At 39.7% G+C, this 8,176-nt stretch overlaps 1 long non-coding RNA gene across 3 annotated transcripts in view; it reads right to left on the minus strand.

Moving 5' to 3' along the window:
• The window catches only part of LOC106027739 (uncharacterized), a 77,848-nt gene that overhangs the window by 19,894 nt on the left and 49,778 nt on the right, over positions 1 to 8,176 (minus strand). Inside the window, exons 6-7 of one of the 3 annotated variants that reach the window (XR_010042386.1) lie at positions 5,411 to 5,584; positions 2,548 to 5,219 (exon numbers count right to left, since the gene is read on the minus strand). This is a non-coding gene — a long non-coding RNA (uncharacterized LOC106027739). Of the gene's footprint in view, positions 1 to 2,547; positions 5,585 to 8,176 lie in introns of those variants that run through there. The other 2 variants (XR_010042384.1, XR_010042382.1) reach the window with 2 other exon arrangements.

Raw genomic sequence — 8,176 nt, forward strand, 5'->3', positions numbered from 1 at the left:
ATATTTGCTATATACAATTTTTTGGTTTGTTTTATTTTTTTATATAACTACAACTCTAGTTCATAAGGTTAAAGGCAAATTTAACTATAAGGTTCATAAGGTTAAGGCAAATTAATAGTCACCTCGGTTTGTCATTGTCTAGCCTATGTTTGATGCTATTGTTATTGCTGACTGTAGCAAAGGTGACATAATTGTTCTAATTGGTATGCCAAGGCTGAGATTGCCTAAGGGTCATAAAAAATACTATAGGCCAGTGCCAAAGAACCAGGGGCTAAGCAAATAGACAGCAACTTCTCACCCCCAATAAATTGAAGATACAGGATCTTGCAACAGACTCAAAAGCCAAAAGCCAGTTATTCCTGGAAGACATCTCTGAGAAGTAGTCATTTCCTAAGGGTTCTAAAGACTAGCAATAAAGCTGCTTGCCATAAGCAATTTACAAGCATCAACTCAGTAATTACATTTTTTTAAAAATAGAAAATGAGAGCACACTTAAGCATGATGCAAACCCAGACATCCAGATCAACAAAGGCAAACCCAGAGGACAAGGAGGTGGAGCAATTCAAAAGCCACTCACCTGGACTCTCTGAGCTGGTAACAAATGAAGTAAAGCAGATGAATGAGGCTTAGAAAAAAATCAAATGAGAAACAATTTCTCAGATAACTACAAAGATGGTGGCCATAATGAAAGACATGGTTAGTGACACTAGACCAAATACAGATAAAATGAATAGGAGCTCAGGCAAATGATGGATCTGGACATGGCAGTGCACACCTGTAAGTAATCCCAGCCCCCGGGAGCTGAGTCAGAGGATTGCCATGAGGGCTACATAGCATGTCCCTGTTTCAAGAGAGAAAAAACGGAAGATGGTAGAAATCACGAATACTCAGTGTAGGAAAGAAGTGAAATCCATGAAACAGAAATAGATAACCAGGAGATTAAAAATTCTGTTGAAAGTGTATCCAGCAGAATGATCCACATGAGGACAGAATATCAGATCTAGAAGACAGAATTGCTGTTAGTGATCCTGAAAAGAAAGATTTCTTGGGAAAGGAATCTAGCTCAGTGTCACAAGAACCTTCCTGGCAAGCACAAGGTCCTGAGTTCAATTCCCAGTACCAAAAAAAAAAATTTCTTTAAAATAGCAAGATGTGGTGGCACATGCCTGCAATCTCAGCACTCGGGAGGCTGAGGCAGCGGGACTGGTATGAGTTTGAGGCCAGCCTGGGCTACAGAGTAAGTTCAAGGGTAGACTGAACTGTATGGCAAGACCCTGTCTCAAAAGACAAAAATAAATAAACAAATAAATAGCAAGGGGCCATGAAAAATCAATCCAACCACTGCTAGATGATGCAAAGAATAACATGAGATTGGTTAATCAATAAAAAGCAAGAGATAGTACAAATGACAACAAAACAAATACACAAACAAAAACCTGTTCGCATAAGTCATGGCAAAAAACTTCCCAAGCAGGAAGAAAGAATTTGACATACAGAAAAGTGAGGCAGATAGTACTCCCATTAGCCATGTTCAAAAAAATCAACACCAAGGCATATAATGGTCAAGATTCCAGAAATTCAACACAAGAACAGAACATTAAAAGCTGTTAGAGAGAAAGAAATCACCTATGAATGAAAACTCATCAGAATCACAGTAGATGTTACAACACAAACCTTCAAGTCAAGGAGAGCTTGGAGTGAAATATTTGAAGCCCTAAAAGAAAAGCTCCAATCCAGATTGATGTACCCCACAAAACTATCTTTCAGAATTGATGGAGAAATAAGAGACTTCCATTACAAAGAACATCTGAGGAAATTCATAATCACCAAATCAGCACTCCAAAGTTTTCTGAAGGACATTCAAGAAAGAGATAACAAGGATATAACTCCATGAACCCCAACAGAACGACTCCAACAGGCAAGGCGAACAATTAAAGGAAAAATAGGAACCAACCGAAGGAATGTAACAAGACAAGAATTTTGTAATTCCAGTACTTGGGAGGCTGAGGCAGGAGGATCTCATTGCAAGTTCAAGACCAGCCTGGGCTACAAGGTGAGCTCAAGGCCAGCCCGAACTGCATAAAGAAACCTGTCTCAAGAAGACAAAAAAAGAAAAAAAAAAAGGAATTTGTCAATAAAGATCAATTCTAATTATCAATGTAAATAGTCTCAATTCACCAATAAAAAGAAACAGACTGGCAGAATGGATCAGGAATATTTACTCCACGTTTGGTTTCATTCTTCAAAGCTTTCATCTCAGATTTCCATTGTGTCAAGGTTTCCCTATCAATATTTCCATTATGGTGCAATGTTGTTGTTGTTTGAGACAGGATCTGGCTATGTAGTTCAGGCTGTCCTGAGCTCACTATGTAACCCAGACTGGCCTCATGGTGGTCATCCTGCCTCAGCCTCCCTAGTGCTGGGGTTATAGGCATGCTCCATCACATCCAGTATAGTGCAACAGTGACATCAGTACAATTTGTTGTTCTCTGCCATATATGAGGTCAATCGTGTATCTTTCTGAAATTCAAAGATCGAACTATACAATTCTGTTTTGAAATTACAGCATTTTATTTGGAATTTCTGCTTTGTTTCTGTGTACAGTTCTTGTGCTGGTCAACTTGGAAACCACACTAAGCCAATTGTTGAACGTCACATTCCATTCAGTTTGGGAAATGGGAGCAACAAGTCTGTTCACAACCTGCTGGTTTGGAGGACAGGCTGAATTGATAACAACTAAGATACATAAAGCAACTAAATGCTTGTATTCTTGATTTTGCAGGCCTAGGAGCCAGCGGTTTGAGTATCTCTTGGGCGGATGACCAATGCAGTATAGCAAATGTGGGGGATCTCCTTCTATCTTCTCTTTGAAAGCCAATATTTTTCTCAGTTTTGTTTTGTTCTGATTGTTTTTGTTTTATTCAAAGTTCTGTTTTGATTGGTTTTATTTATTTTCTTTATGGTTTGATTTTGCTATACCTGATGGAATGGACAACCATTGTGAAGATAACAAGATATACTATGGTAGCTAGTATCCTGCTTTGAAGTTCTGTGCCAAATTTGCTGCTTTGTTTTGATTGGTTTTGTTGGATTTTATTATTTTTAAAATGTAAAAAAAAAGTATAAAAAATTATTTGGTTTATTACTATATGAATAAGGACCTCATGAGTTCTAGCACAAATGTCAAAATTGAAAGCATAATAACTCTTTGCATCTACTTAAGGGCATAAATTCTTATGCCATATTTTGGCCCATTGCTTTTCTATAAGTCTTTTACATTCCTGCAATAACCATGAGAAATCTGTGCTAAGCATAGCAAACCTAGGAATGCTTCCAGTTCAGCTAGTGAGGTGTCATAATAAACATACTTTTTAACATGGCTAGTGATGCATACAGGACATTGTACTTGCATTTCAGCCATGATGCGTTTCACAGTATCTTGTAGCATTTCATCTGGTACAGTTTCCAGTGCTGGAATTCTGTCCAATATGTTTCACCCCTGTTAAAACCTTCACTACATTTTTGGGCCCTATTCTAACACTGGATCGTTCTATTTGGTGGCATAGCCATTTCACAATGTTTCAACTAATCAAAGAAGAACTCATATTGCTGCTCTCCATCATCTGAATCAAAGAGGTCTGCATTTCCTGTTTCTTTATCAGTTGATTCTTGCTCCATTTCACTGTCACATGAGCTCTGGGATGTCAAAGTCATTATCATCATCGTTGCCATACGCCCACATCTCTCTTGCATTATGAAAGTGTGTATTTTGCCATCATGGATCATCTTCATCATCCATGCATGAGTAAACTGATGATTCACTTTTGACCTCCTCCCAAATTTGCAAATCTGATTTTTCATGTGCCATTGTACTGAATTGGGCTACTTCTACCAAAAAAAAAAAAATCAAAAGAAAACTTTTTTTTTTGTACTGGGGATCAAACTCACTATCCCATGCCTACCAGACAGGCAGCATGCTCGTGAGCTATATCTCCAGCTTGAAAATCTCTTTTTTTTTTTTCAGCAAATCACTGAGTGGTATGGGTCTACTGGACCCTTTGTGATGCTCTGGTAACCATAGACAAAAACTGTTCCCCAGAGCATAAAGGTGGGTCCAAATTCCATTCTGACACTTTTGTACACATGCACACGCCTTGCAATCCTAAGTGGGTAAACACATAGACTGCATTCTCTATCCTTCGGGGAAAGGCATTGAGACACACAGCCTGCTGCTACACTGTTACACTACAAACTTACAGCAGAAAAGTAAGCAGTGGGTCTGCTGGACCCAGGCTCGGGTCTTGCGCTGTTGTTCCCCTAGTGTGAGAAACTGAAAGTGTAAATAAAGATCAAAATGTATAACAGACTTTGAGAAATGGGAAGAAAATATTCAAATGAGAAGGGGAACAAGGGAAGGGAGCTGGAAAGGAAAGAAGTGACAAGAAAAAAAAAAGAAAAAAATGGAAACAAAGCTTTGTAAATGAGGGAAAGAGGGGTTGAAGGGAAAGGATAGGAAGGGGAAAAGAAAATGCAAGATATATCATGTACAGGGGTGTAGCTCAGGGGTGCAGTACCCCCCTGGCAAGTGCGAGGTCCTAAGTTCAGTTCCCGGTACAAAAAAATACCTATCATGTATAGGTCCACATTCCCTATGATGAATGTTACCATGACGTACACCTAAAATGTACCAATAAAAATTTTTGAAGTACAAAGAAACCAAAAACACAATTAATTCCCCTCAAAATTCCCCCTCTCACTTGAAACACACTTATCCATCATACTTGTCACATTCTGAAGCCGTTCTGAAAGTCGTTTTTGTGAGTGCCTAGTTGCCCTGTAGCTCGCTGCAGTGTCCTCTGTCACAGGCAGAGGGTCTGTCTGTACTCTGGAGACCAAAGGATCTTTGGCGCTCACTGTAGTGTCCCTTGAGAGTCCGTAACAGGAGGTCAGGGCTACGGAAGGCTGAAGAGTCTACACCAGAAACCGAATAATGCGCTGGAAGCCAGGAGATGACATCCAAGGTGAAGGCAACAACCAGAGTTCCTCAAAAGAGAAGAAGCAGACCGTCCTTCTTCCTTTCTCCTTTATACCAGCCAGGTGACAAGTTACCCCAGGAGGTCTTCCAAGCGCTAGGGTATGGAATTGCTGAGCCAATTTAGTTGAGCTTCTCTTACACGGACTCAATCAACCATCAACAGTCATGAGAAAGAATTCCAGAACTACTTCAGAAAGTGGGAAAACAACGAAATGGGTGTGTTCACAATGAGGGGAAATAGTTTGACAAAGATTTACAACTATGTGTCTTTTACTGTAAAAATTTTGTATAAATTAGACATTCACCAGATATTTTAATCACATCTTATATTTAGGTGCATGGTCTCTCCCTATGTAGTTCAGGACTGGAACTCACCAGGACTCCCAGCTTGGCCTCCTACTTGTGGCGATTCTCCTGCGGTGGCCTCCTGAGTGCTGGGACTACAGGTTGCACCACACCTGGCTCCGACCCCTCTTTGCATTGGGCTGGTGTCTACTGCTGTCATCCAACAGTGTAGTAGCCAATGGTCTTTTCCAGGCTCTTATTGTCCTGTTCAAAGAATTGGACAGCACCAACAAAGAATGCAAAGCTTAACACTTATTAAAGGTAGGAAAGAAGGAAAAGAAAGTGTGCTCTGCAGAGCAAATGCAGGCTGGCACAGCAGAGTGCAGGGTGGGACACTGAAGAGGCTCACAACAGCCAAGATCCAATGCAACTGTCTCTGATAACAGTGTCAGAGCTAGGCCATTCCATCTCAAACCTCCTTCAGTCCTGTGCCAGGAGATCGGTATCAGGTGTGGGGCTCGACCTGCTCTTGTGCCGGCAGATCTGAAGACAGCAATCTCTGATTGGTATCAGACATTATTCTGATTCTGATTCTACATTATTACACCAGAGGTTGTTCTGTGCATGAGTCCTGGATCTTTGTGAGTGACAGGTCTCCATGACTAACAGGTCATATCCACTGCCCGGCTGCTTTGCCATACCTTAATCTCCTGCCTCTCTGCCAACTTCTGCAACTTTGCCAGTCTTTATTGGTCACCCTCAAGTCTGACCTGCCCATTATAATCATCCTCTTTATTAAACAAGGTGCTTCAGGGGATGGATGTGTCTAATCTCTGCTATTCGGCATCACTTGAACTCAGATATTCAAAACTAGTCTGAGGTGGGCCTGGTGGTGTCTGCCAGTAATCCCAGGCCTCAGGAAACTGAGGCAAGAGGGTCACTGTGAGTTTCAGGTCAGCCTGGGCTACATAAGCAAAGTTAAAGACCAGCCTGCACTGCATAGTGAGACACTGTCTCAAAAAAAAAAAAAAAAAAAAAAAAAAAAAAAAAAAAGACTAGTCAGAGAAAACATAGCAAGATGGGGCTGGGGATTTAGTTCAGTGGCATAAGCACCTGCCTTGCAAGTATGTGGTTGTGAGTTCGATCCCGATAAAAACAAAAAAGACAAAAAAAAAAAAAAAAAAAAGAAAATATAGCAAGAATTGCCCTGTCTTTAAAGTAAATAAATACAGACACTCTTGGTTTAATGACCTGCCTGTTTAACGAGCTTCAGAATTATAAATGAGGCACACTGGTCAGATCAATAACCTGCAACTTGGATTTATGATCTTTTTTTTTAATAGACAGGTTCTTCTTTTTTTTTTTTTTGGTCTTTTTCGTATTTATCGGTACCAGGGATTGAACTCACGACTGCCTGCTTGCAAGGCAGGCACTTATGCCGCTGAGCTAAACCTCCAGCCCCTTTAGACAGGTTCTTGATACATAGTTCAGGCTGGCCTTGAACACACTGTGTAGTGCAGGCTGGCCTCAAATTTGCACAATCCTCCTGTCTTTGCCTCACAAGTGCTGGAATTATAGGCTTGCACCATCATGCCCAGCAGTTCTGCATAACTTGTTTACAGAGCTGAAATGGTTTTTTTTTTTTAAATAAAACAACAACAACAAAACAAAAGTGATGATACAGAATTTCAAAATAAAACAGTAGAAAATTGACACTAATTAATATATTGCATATTGTTATTTTCAAAGTAGTCATTCAGATTATAAGATTTAGACATGAAAAATGAACAATCAAATGATGAAAGTACAAACTGTTCTTTTCGATGAACAGAAATTAATAGCAGTTATCTATCATATATATGTGTACATATATCATATATATATATATATATATATATATATATATATATATTATGCTATATATAGAGGCCAGGGATATAACTCAGCAGCACAAGTATCTACCTTGCAAGAGCAGGGTCCTGAGTTTCATTTCCAATACCAAAAAACTTTAAAACTTTTTAATTAAAAAAATATACAAAATTTATATACACAAATATATACTGGTACAGTACACCTTGTTTATACATTACTGTAATTCTTGATGATTATACTATTTCAGTACTAGTTTTATGTTGTTATACATTACAGTACTGCATGGAAGAACTATGCAAATAAAAGCAAAGTCATCAAGTTGGAGTTTCCTTTGACCATTTCTTTGTTCTAAGTATTGTAACCTACATACTATGTATAATTCCTCATCTAACAACCTAGTTAAAAGAGTGAAACTCAGGTGTCAAATAAGGAATGTCTGTAAAATAAATATCCTGCCAAGTGAGCTTGTTTCCTTTTAGGCCCGATACATACCTTAGACCCTAGGAGAAAAGCCCAATGCTGCGGTCTCACCTCTGAGTTCCCTCATGCACCCTGGGAACACTTTTCACCTAGAAACCATCTGACCCGCAGGCAGGAAGGCACCAGCATCTACCTGAACTCTAAATACCAGAAACCTGGGTATGGTGGCACAGAACTTGAGAAGTTCTGTAATGCCAGAACTTGAGAAGCTGAGTCAGGAAGAGACCAGCCTGGGCTACATGGTGAGTGCAAGCCCAACCTGAACTGCATAGCAATACCTGTCTCAAACAAGAATGGAAACAAAAAAGAAAATGATCAGAGATGTGGCTCAGTATGAAGGCTCTGAGTTCAGTCCCTACTATAGAAAGAAAAAAACGAAAGAGAGACAGAGATAGAGAGAAAGGGAACAGACTAGGGATATAGCTCAATGTGAAGAAATAAAAGAAATCTAAACGTCTTCGCCCCTAGGGAATTGTTGAGTGTCACCTATTCTGGCCCTGCCCT

The sequence above is a fragment of the Cavia porcellus genome, unplaced genomic scaffold (assembly GCF_034190915.1).
Source record: "Cavia porcellus strain 051 isolate PalLab524CR breed Dunkin Hartley unplaced genomic scaffold, mCavPor4.1 scaffold_23, whole genome shotgun sequence".
Classification (NCBI taxonomy): domain Eukaryota; kingdom Metazoa; phylum Chordata; class Mammalia; order Rodentia; family Caviidae; genus Cavia; species Cavia porcellus.